The following is an 11,750-nucleotide window of genomic DNA, read 5'->3' on the forward strand; positions in this document are numbered from 1 at the left end:
TCAGCTGAGTACAAAATCAATGAGTAAATGAAAAAGATCTGAAGCTCTTCTGGTTAAAACCCAAACTTTGTGAAAACAGCAGCCACAGCACTCCAGCTTGCGAACTAGAAGTGAATGCCTCCCTTTGGGTAGCAGATCAGGTTGTTAACCCTGCACAGCATCACTCTAAAGGTGAGCATCCTGCAAAGATGATGAGCTAAGAGGAGAAAAATTGCCCATGCAAACCAGAGAACTCAGATCAGTTGAGGTCATTTCATGCCTATCATAAAATATTAATTTGATGGACCTGAATGTTGATTTGTGAAAAAATACTTGGGTATTTGGGTCATCTTAGCAGAAAATGATAAAATTCTCAGAGAATGCTGTTAAAAGCTTATGAAATGTTACAACAGGGACAAAATTCTCAGTTATGACAGTTAGTTTTATTAATTTCAGTAGGGCTTTTGAAATAAATTCCATTGAATCCCCTGAGCTAAGGCATATCAAAGCCAAGAGTATACACCCAGAAGAGAGAATGTATTTACTTACGTTACTTCCATAAATTCAATTTAATTAACCAGATGAATTTAATTTTCATAGAAATTTAACTTACAGGCTTGTACTTGAGGGACAGAAGATGTATAAATACACAGTAAGTGTATAAGTAAGAGATTTCTTTGCTTCAAATTTTTTGCATACAATTTATTCTTGTCCATTTAAATCTCTAATAAATTATTTATTTATAATTTTCAGCATATTTTAAATCAAAAAAACCAGGGAACATAGCTTCAGCTCACATTATGGAATAATTATAATAATATTATTAATTCTTGTAATTATCTAGATACACTCTAACTGTACATGTTGACATGTACACAGTGTTCTAATGTTTCACCTGAAGAATCATGGCATTGTGTAACAGACTAAGCCTTCACATGTTTCATTATTTGGTAAGTTCATCGCTATTATCTCTGTGTTTACCAAGTTTGTTGCTTTTGATGGGGGTGATTAGTGAATCAAAATGCTTCAATTTGAATAAAATTCTCGGGGGTGGGGCAGTCACTGGGGAGGGTGTCAATAAAAGCAGAAAAACAGCATCATGAAGAGTCACAGGTGGTAACCACAAACATCCCAGAGAAAAGGAATTCCCTTTAACCTTCTCAGTCCAAGGGCTAGGATACTCCCTTAGAGCACTGTTTCAAAAACACAGGAGCTCCTGAAATAGACTGAAAGCGTAACAGTCGAAGAACAGATACACAGGGATCTGAGATCAGTCCAGTGAAACATTTCCACAGACAGGAGAAAAGCTTCAATTGGAGAAAACTAATCTTGAAAATTCCCAAACAGGAGAAGGTAAACACTCAAATATGCGTGCACTCATTGCTGGTGAGTGCATTCAAGAGTTTGGAAAATTCAGTTCGAACCCTTGCAGTGATTAAAATTGCAGAAATTTTATCAGACCCTCCTCTCAGAGGTTGCAACAAGTGATATGTATTTGCATATATTTTAATGTAAAATAGAGTAGTGTCTTTTAATATTCCTGAAACATTTCAGTACTCTACCCTTTTTCCCCTTCCACGTTAGTAAAGCGGTTCATTACATACATTCTCACTGTGTAAATAATCTGGGTCAATCAAAACTGGTTTGAGCTTTTTTCCTGAAGCAATAAAGTCTTTACCAGCAGCCTTTTGCCCTTTTTGCTCTCGTTCTGGAACACGGGCAAACAATTCAAGCTCTCAAGGGACTGAGCACTGCATCAGTCTGAAGTCAGGCTTGTTACCTCAGAAAAAGAAAAAAAAATTAAAAAATAACTCACTGAAAATTTGACTTGGCAGCTTTCCTCCCCCAGGTAGCAGAGGTCCCCAGAAACATTTGTCTCTAGCCATAGATGCTCTCCATTCACAGCATTTTCCTGGGAAAAAATAAGCAGTTGTTAATCTGTTTTGTGAAATTCAGCCATGTGAGTATATAGGGGAAAAAATCCGATTTTCAACTTATAAAAAAAACAAAAATAAACTTTTAAAAAGCCAAACAAACACCAACTACCACACTACAGGTGTTGCTTTAGTTTTCTACAGCACAAAGCCATGGCATATAACAGCATTACCCTGGCTGACCATCCCAGCTTCAAAGATGCTGACAATTCAGTGATGTATCACCAATTGAAACCAAAGTATTTTTGGACACACTTCAGTTAAACTTTGCTAATGTTTTCCCACATGCTGTATAGTTTAACTGGGAATTGAGATTTCATAAGCATAGGACGTACACAGAATTTTAAAGAAACAGAAAATCCAGAGAGACAAAACAAAAATACAACTAATGAACTTCCATGGGAGAAAACAAAAATTTGAGGACTGAGCACAGGAGTTAAAAACAACATGCTGACTATAGCTTTAGGATGATGGGATAAACTAGACAAGGGAAAATGCTTTCTTTGAAATAGCTGGGTCAACACTCTCTTTGTGAGCACCTCAACAATGCATTACACTGCCAGGAGAGACTAGACTTTATACATGAAAGAGCAACACATTCATCTGAGAATGCTCTCAAAAAAAGAATCTACCTAGCACACTGACAATTAGGAGTGATCAACAGGCTAACATCTTTTTCTCAGCAGCCCCCTTTGACCAAATTTGTACCTTGATCCTGTGCAAATTCATGTTCCAGGGAAACTTGTAGATAGACTATGGGTTTCACTGGCCTGTGATTCTGGTTTGACTAAAAAGCCTAAAAGTCTACTGTACACCCCTTGTGCAAAGTGAATAAATAGGAATTCTGTTCAGCCAGAATTAGAGCATGATAGAAAACACTTTGACAGTCAGACATTTGGTTCCCACACTGCAGAAGTCACAAATCATGACGCTCGCCAAACAGATGGCGTCCGACAGCAGGATGCTCCGAAATAGCCATCTTTGATAAAATAATTAATTTAAAATACCACTGTCAGGTTCAAAGTGATGAAATGAGATAGCTTCTCTTGTTATGCTGATTTCTTAGGTAAAGCAGAAAAGCAGAAGTAGGAAAATCCTTTGCTTTTTTGGAGTGCACCCACAACAGCCAGGACCTGTAAAAGACTACACGTGGTGCCTACCACAATCACGGTGTTCATTTCCAGTAAAACAAGAGAAGACCAACACTGGTGAGAGGTCTACCTGTCTCAGATGTTTAATTCTTTGAAGGATAGTCTATTCATTTAATTTCATCAGAAATATTCCAATTCCTAGAGCACAATAGTTCAGGTGAGGATTGTCAACGCTTTCACAATGCAAAATAATTTCTAAGAACTTGCACTATCTTAAGAAATTTTTCAAGCATTTCTTAAGGGGTACATTATTCAGATGGTAAATTTTGTCCCTCACGTGTGTCTTTATGTTGCAGCTATTTTCCCTTCAGCAGCAGGATACGAGCTCACTAAAGAGTGCTTGACCTGAGCAGCTTCTCTGCTGACAAAACAGTGCAAACTTAACATTGCAAATTTTGTAGGTAATTAGAGATTCTTAGGTAAGACCAACTCTGAATAGTAAGTAAGAAAGCACACAGCTCCTGGGACAGAATTTTTAACAAGGAATAAAAATTATATTAAAAAATAGATTAACCACCCCTTCATTTGGACCAGGTCCACATAACTTGCCATCAGGATTTCTAAAGATAAAGTGGCCTATTTCCATAACCTAGTTTAGGTTGTTTGTTCTCTATTGTTCCAGATTGTATCAGAGATTTACATGTCTAGCTTTACATCACCATGTAAATAAAATTAGTTGGTAGTATACAAGGATGACCTTTGTAGTTCATGTTACTATAGAGTTCTAACACAGCTAAATAATAAAAATGTAAATAACCTGGTTTGGTATGAGTGGCACTCCTCCAGACTCCTACTGCCACAGAAAATTTCACAGCACTGTGTGTGAAAAGTCTCCATTTCAATTTCAGCAAATTGACTTTTGAAAAATCTTTCATCTTGAATCAGAGCAAAGAGGTGAGACTGCCCAAGATGAAATTTCCTCTCTCAAAAATCTTTCTTTGTCAGTTAATTTGTCCCAATAAGATCAAAGGGAATTATTTGAACTTCACTGTTTTAAATTTTTCAGGGCTCTGTCATTTATATGATGAGATTCTCTTGCCACTTATAAAAATCAAGATGATATAGTCAAAGGAAGTGCTGTGACCTTTTGTAACCAAAATTTTGTATTCACTTCAGACAGAAAATTTTTACAAAAATCAATGTATTTCTATGAAGAATTTTTACTTCAACTAAAGAGTATTTTCTAGTCTAAAATTTACTTGCAGTATTACACAACATGCTGGACAAAAGGGCACTCATCACCTCCCAACACAGAGGCTGACAGAGGTCCTTGGAATAAGCTCCTAACACCTCTAGGATATCCTGTTAAACACAAAGTTAAACCACAATAAAGGTCCTGTGATCACTTGTATATTTTGACACAGCCTTTTTTTCCCCATAAGAAGTTTGCCAGTTTATTTTGTACTTGATGTCTTTACATTGGCTTTAGGATTTAATGGCTTCTAAAGGAATAGCCAGAGTAGCTATTCTCTTTCTGCCCCCGAAGACACAGTTGCCAGTCTCATGCTCTTGCCATTTTCCTCATGTTGAATCTGTGGCTGTAAAGCTACGTATAAAATCGGTTCAGCTAAAGGAAAAAACTAGCTATCTAATCTACCAAATCAGCTAGACAAAATGACTCACCCTGCGACCACATAACTGTTGGATCTGACACAAAGAGTGGTGGGTTAAAGATGGCTTCAGTGGGACTGACGCTTTTGATGCCAGCTCAGTGTCAGGGCACCTCAGCTGACCTGTCAAATCATGCTTTTGGGCTGACACATTTTGCTCTGAGTTGCTACGTGGAAAATGGATACTGTCCATCATTGCGGATAAAATAGCAAAAACTATGGCCTAATAAAGAAAACTTTGAAATCTCTCTCCTCTCCAGCTTCCCAGCCTTCACAAGTGTGTGAATTCAGTGTCCTGGGAAGAAAGAGAGCCCCTGCTCAGTGAAGCGGAGGCAGCAGTGCTTTCCTGGCAGCCTGGCTCACAGAGGACACACGATCTCAATATGCTCCCCCAGATGTAGACCTCCCCTTTGATTGCCCTGATCCATTACCACCTTAATAGCAAACAAAATAATTTCAGTATAGCAAACATTCCTTGCCTACAAAACAAATACCACACACAACCCCCCCTGAAGTGGAAGAGAAATAAGAATTCAAGGACCAGAAGTTTGGGAGCCATGTAATTACATGCATGTGTTCATGACTTGCTGTGCACATTTCACCAATTCAGCTAGATTTTTTCAAGTGCTCCAGCATAGAAAATGACAGAGCAAGAGTTACCATTTTTCTAACACCCACCACTATCTCCATACCTCACTGTTCTTCAGACTGCAATCATGGTTTCAAAAGCAATGAAGATAAACCTGACTGTTTTAATTTGCCATGTCAAGCGGCTGCACTTATGGAGACAAACAAATAAATCAGTCAGCCCAAATTTCTAGTTCAAAAGAATTGTAACTCCAATTGTAGCAGGAGGAACAGAACTCTTCCCCACTCTCTCTATGACTGACCTTCTGCAAAAAATTATTTAAGAAAAATCTCTAAAATAAGTCGGTAAAAACATTTTCCCTTTGTTAGCACTCCAGCAAGAGAGGAAAATCTTCTTGCAAACATGCATGTGGGTGATACTTATGATTAGTGTAAAATTAGTGGTAAACAATCTGAACTTAAATATATTTGTAAGCAAAAATTATTACTTTTGGCCCTTTGCTTTATGAGATGACTACTGAGCAGAAACAAATTTATTTGGATGCCTCTTTTCCAAATATCTTTGTCATGTTTGGATTATGTTTCAGCTTTAATTCTGAAATTTCAGAGTTCACAATACTCATGTTGCAAACAGGAGAAATGCATCAAATATTTTTCTGTTGATATATATTCTCAGTTTTAACTCCATTTTAGCACATTTTAGTTTGGGAATATTTTTTGCGTATTCTTTAATTATTGCAAATGTAATACATGGACATAGAACAAAATAAAACAGCATAGGGATACATTTCTCCTTTCCCCTACATGCTTACCAATGTTTCTGCATCAATTGCCTTTTGAGATCCCCATAATCTTCAGCTGAGAGATCACCTCTATACAGAAGCCAAATAACAACATTTGTCTTCACGGAGCAGCAATGTTCAGATACTATCAGCTGAGATGATGATTCCCTATGTTCTCATAGAGAATATGAGATATTCCTGATAACAGTTGCTGATAACAGCTGCACTTCAGCAATGTGAAAAAATACATGTTTTCTAGATGGGCACCTTCTGCAAAATCACTGCATCCTCTACACCTCTTTGAAAAATACAAAGACATAGCCACCATTTTGAAATACGACAGATCTCTTTTCTCTTTAGATCTCTCTGGAAAGAATATCAGATCTTAAACCTTCATGAAAAAGAAGCAGCAAAGTAGCACTACTGATCCAGAACAGAGCACTTCAAGTGTCAACTGAACACAAAATTTCAGCAATTTTTAAATATGCACTCATCACTACTTAACTTGAATTAGAATTCCTATTATCTCTTCATGTTCTTATGTGACTAATGGAATACCCTGGGATTCTCCTTTTGTCATGAGAGCATATAAAAACATACATCTCTTTTCAACTGTATACTTAATTCCCAATTACAAAACTTAGCCGTGAAGACCCTCTAATGGAGGGGAGGTCCATTCTTCAGTGTAAAAGTTAGTATAGCTTTTAGGAAGTTATGATACAGGAGCCAAACCATTCATGGGGAAAAGAAATAAATTAATCTAGAATGAGGGAAATGTTTTAGCATATGTAAAACGTATCATGCCCTACTGTTTTAAAACATATGCTAATTATCCAAGCTCATTAGGCACTTCCAAACACTTATTGTCCATGAAAGTAAGCTGACAGAATTACTGACTAGTGCCAAAAAGGCACAGAATATAATGTAACAGACTCATTTCAAAGTCACAGTCACTGATTTTAAATACCTCACTGATATAGTCACTTCATGTCGATTTGTCTAGCCCATACCCCAATCAGTTTATCTACAAGGATGTTGTAGATTATGGTGTCAAAAGCCTTGCAAAACTCAACACAATGGCCATTGCTTTCCCCTCATCTACCAAGCCATTTAATCTGTTAGGTTGGTCAGGCATGATCAGACCTCCATAAATCAATGCTGAATACTCACAGTCACTTCTCATTAATAATATTTTTGGAAATTACTTCCAGAAGGATTTGCTCCATAGCCTTCCAAGAAATCAGGGTAAGACTGATTAGCCTGGAGTTTCCTGGATCCTCCTTATCCTTCTTGAAGGTAGAATTAACATTTGTTTTGTTGTAGTCCTCAGGAACACCCTCTGACCATCATGATCATTCAAAGACAACAGACTGTCCTAGAGAGTGATATCAGCCAGCTCCCTCAGCACCTTTATGTGCAACTCATCAGGTCCCATGGACTTCTGTACGTTCAGTCTGAGTATTCCCTAATCTGATCCTCCTCTACAAAAGTTACTTTTCCTTCTTTCAGACCTTGGTAGCAGTGACCTGGGACTGCTGAAGGCAGCTCTCACCAGCAAAACTGGACGTTAAAAAAAAAAAAAAGGCAACTGAGCAATTGACATTTTCCACATCCTTGGTCACCATGTTCTCTGCCCTATTCAGTGGCAGCAAATCAGGTAGTGCCTTGTACAATCCTCCTGACCTAAGCCTGCTTCCACATATTGCCAAGTGTCATTTTTCAACTTCTACCCTGACACATAGTTTTCTGATCTTGTTAAGATCTAAAAGATTTCTGGCTTTATCTTTTATGCACGTAATTTGCAGTGTAAGTTACAATATTTCGCCTCTAAAAAACACTCAGCTTGTACCTAGAGAGCTCCAGTTGTGCATTCACAGAGAACAAAGCATGGATCAGTCAAGTTTTCACATTGACCTCTGAGAATGGAAGCTGAATGCCTTCAAATGCCTCTTCAGATGTGGGGGAAAGATTCAAAGTCTCGATGTCATGGGAAAATGAAAGAAATGGGCATTAACAGAAAAAAATGCACTATGGAAAAAAAAAATTGGGGAATGTTCAACACTCTGCTGTTCTAGTGGCTTTCAATAGTTTTGTAGGCACCACAGAAAGCAAGAGCTAGAAGGCAGCAGATAAAAGAAAATTACAGGAGGACTTTGTGTGCAACCTTATGGTTATAATCCTTTGTAGAAAATGGCAAAAGAAAAATACACAAAGACCTGGATGCACAAAGGTACACAGGCAGGGTATTGGGTGGCTCAGTCTGTACTCACTTGAGAATCTGGGCTAGAATTACTTACTTAATTATTTAACATTTGGGAGTGATGTCTAAAATGAAGGCAGGTGGGAGAAAGGGTCATGCATAAACATATCACAGGGGCAGCCACTTAAGTCAATTACTTTTTGGTAAGGCATCCCCAGCACTCCCCTCTGGTTATTAAAACACCTACTCCATACACTGTATTCTGTACAGCCCTGGTATGAAAAGAGACCCTTAAAATATACAGCAAAGCTACAAGCTATCTTGAATTAGGTGTAACAAATGTGATGAAACTGGACATTTTTAAGCATGTTAGGGAAAATAAACCTCAGGGAAGAGAGACAGTAGCAACAACAATAATAAAGAATACTGAGGGGACATGAGAATCATCACCTCTGTTTTACAGCTAGAGAGGCTGATGTAGTGAGAGGCAAAACAACTCTTCTGAGGTCATTCACAAGGTAAGAGACAGAGCAGAGTATGGAATCCCTCTCTCTGACTCTGTGCCGTGTTTACAGGGCATCTGATATTGGCAAATCACCTGCAAGGAGTTCTCAAAAATGGAGGCAATGGCCAGGGAATTCTTTCCAGTACTGTGAAGACTGTGGTGGAAAATATTTCCTCCCTTCTAAGTCAAGAGACAATTCATGTTCATGTCACTTAGACTTTGTCCTTGGAGAATCATGCTCAGAAATACTGAAGAGAAGGACGATGTATACAAGAATGCAACACACACTGATCAATGCTGCCTTTCAGTGATTAAATACAAAAACTTCTTGTCTAGCTCCCCCACATCAATTGAAATATCTTTTCACTCTACCAAATACACCTCTGGACTTAATTTAAAACTTTTTTTTTTTTAGTTTTAAATTAAGTTTTTTTCTTTGTTGAAACTCGCTACATATTAAAAACCCTTTGGTCCACTTCAACCTCCTCACATCTCCAAACCATCATATCTCATATTTAATCATATCTTTCATCATACCTCAGATTTGAGAAATGCCTTTCTGTTGGGGGCTGGGGTGGAGGGGGGTTGTTCCCTTACTCTTCCTCCTCTGTGGAGAATTTTTCCCATTACCATGCTAAAGAAGCCTGCCGGGCAGCTCCCCCAGCTTTTGATCACTCAAGACAAAGGGGCAGGGTGGGGGAAGGTGGGGAGAGAGCTAATTGTGCTCTGAGGGACACTCGGATGTCCGGGAGCTGCAGCTACCATTCCTTGCCATCCCAATGCAGGGAGCCATAGTCGTCACTGCTGGCTGCTGGAATACTACTTCTTTTTTTCCAATCCAACCTGCCACATCTGGACCCCAGCCCCCTTAATTTCCAAATTATAATGAATTGGAGGGAGGGGATTTTCACTCTCCATTTCAGGAGGAGCTCCTGCCTTTTTCTTGGCAGTGCCTGTCCTCCAAACCAGAACGCTTTCTCCCTTCTACTAGTTACTATAGCTGGTCAGTTCAGTCTCCTACCAACCACAGATGTCTTACATTCACTGTCCTGTCCCTCTTCCCACATGACACAAATCCCCCCCTTCTCCAATAAAAATGTAAAGTAAAGCAGCAACACAAGGTGTAAACAGCTAAGAAATTTAACTGATCAAAAATCTAAACCATCAGCATGGAAGTAAACTACAAAAACATCACACACAATTAAAACCCAAAATATTTAATTGATGTTTACCAACTTAGAGCAACTCCTGCTGTATTTATTTATAGGGATCACATGAGGTAAAAGGAGTAATCATCATGGGATCATGGATCATCCTGGTAAAGGAGTAGCAGACAATCAGCTGAGTAAGGGCAAGCTGTGGTTGATGGACTTGGGGTTCAGGGTTTTTTTTTTGCAGGGATTGTTGCTTCTGTTTTTCCTAAGTACACTTTTCAAAGGTGTTTAATGTAGCTAATGTGCTTAACCCTTCAATTATGTGATCTGAAAGATCCTTCAGATTCCTACTGAACAGCAGTGATGACTCAAACAGGCATTTTTATTACCTTCCTGACTAAGCACCTGGGTTTACTGGGATGAAAGAACAAGGTATTCTCCAAAGCACTTCCAAGAGGATTCAAGCTTTCAAACTGCAGACCCTCATAGTGAATCTAATCAAACTTCCCACAACACAGCCTGCAAAATTTCATCCCCTTAAACTTTGAGTGCACACCTGGAGTTCAAGAAGAGCAGGCAATCTAAAGTTCAATCCTGTTTTGGTACAGAGAACAAAGACATATATAAGCCATATTCATCAAAACTGAAGTTATCTTCAACTAAAAGCTGCTGGGGTGGCTGGTGCCTTGAGACTGCAATGTATCAACCTCTTTATCAGCAGCCAAGTGTAAAATCCACTGTATGCTTTGCTTTGAGACATTTGTGTGACTTGCTGGCGTATAGCTCATCTTTTCAGCTCTTAACAGTGCATAACCACATGGAAGGTGCATGGAGATGGTTTCAGAGGAGGTACAGACTTGCCATAGTAAACACAGAAAGGGTGGCTAAACCCTGGAACAGTCTTCTTGGAGGGGTGTTTGCCAGTGTTTTAAAAGACATTTGGACAATGCCTTTAACAATGTGCTTTAACTTCTGGCCAGCCCTAGAGTGGTTCAGCCCAGGAACATAAAAGAGCAAGAGGAATGGGGTGGGAACATGCTCTTCATGTTAACACACTAGCCTAGGCCCAAAAGAAATCTCATCATACCTGCAAAGAACTGTGACCAAAGATTTCAACTGCCTACTCTACAGATGCAGACAACTTGACATGTGCCTTCAGCTTAAATTTTGGGCCATCAAACAGAGGCAAAAAACCCTGCTGTACTAAAATTAGATCAACCTTTGATGGTACAATTTGTCAAGAAGGTGGGAAAGCGTAACTAGACAACTGCCAAGCTGGAAAATCTACCATTTTTCACTCAAGTCCCCACAGGTTTTCATGCCTCTGCTTTGTGCTCCAGTTCATAATAGAAGCATACTCCCAATGGGTAGCACTAATTCTGAGAGTGACACAATGTCTTGTGTTGACTTAAGGATGGAGAGAGCACCAGCTACAGATAGCTCAAATAAACTGCCAAAAAACCAAACACCTACAGTCCACTCTAAGGCCGCTCTTGGTTCCTTCACAGGTCCATTGGTGACTGGAATGTTGAGGGAATGCACAGGAGCCAAGTGCTGGAGGCCTGACCTGGAGATTGCTTTCCTGCAAATTGAAAAGAAAAAGAAAAAACCACAAATAAATGGAGTGTATATATGGAATGTGTATATAACAAATATATCTCTCCAGCATAATTACCCAACATCCTCCCCAGCCTTCTCCAGAATGAGAGGAGGCAGAAATGAATTTCATTTCAGCTTCAGTGAAATGAGGCTTGAATGCCATCTCCTGCTAAAGCAGTTTAGGAAAAGAATAAAGCAACCTGATCACTGGAAATTACTCTTTAATGGAGATCAGTTACTCATCTGGC

General features: G+C 39.0%; 1 protein-coding gene across 5 annotated transcripts in view; it reads right to left on the bottom strand.

Annotated features, from left to right (window-relative positions):
• The window catches only part of LOC116995671 (diacylglycerol kinase iota), a 117,849-nt gene extending 106,367 nt beyond the window's left edge, over positions 1 to 11,482 (bottom strand). For 4 of the 5 annotated variants that reach the window (XM_033058553.1, XM_033058552.1, XM_042779216.1 and 1 more), the window contains exons 1-2: positions 11,377 to 11,482; positions 1,796 to 1,891 (exon numbers count right to left, since the gene is read on the bottom strand). The gene's annotated coding sequence lies outside the window, so the exon portion shown is untranslated. Of the gene's footprint in view, positions 1 to 1,795; positions 1,892 to 11,376 lie in introns of those variants that run through there. The other variant, XM_033058550.1, reaches the window with a different exon arrangement.
• Positions 11,483 to 11,750: the final 268 nt, after the last annotated feature.

The sequence above is a fragment of the Catharus ustulatus genome, chromosome 4 (genome assembly GCF_009819885.2).
Source record: "Catharus ustulatus isolate bCatUst1 chromosome 4, bCatUst1.pri.v2, whole genome shotgun sequence".
In the NCBI taxonomy this organism is placed as follows: Eukaryota; Metazoa; Chordata; class Aves; order Passeriformes; family Turdidae; genus Catharus; species Catharus ustulatus.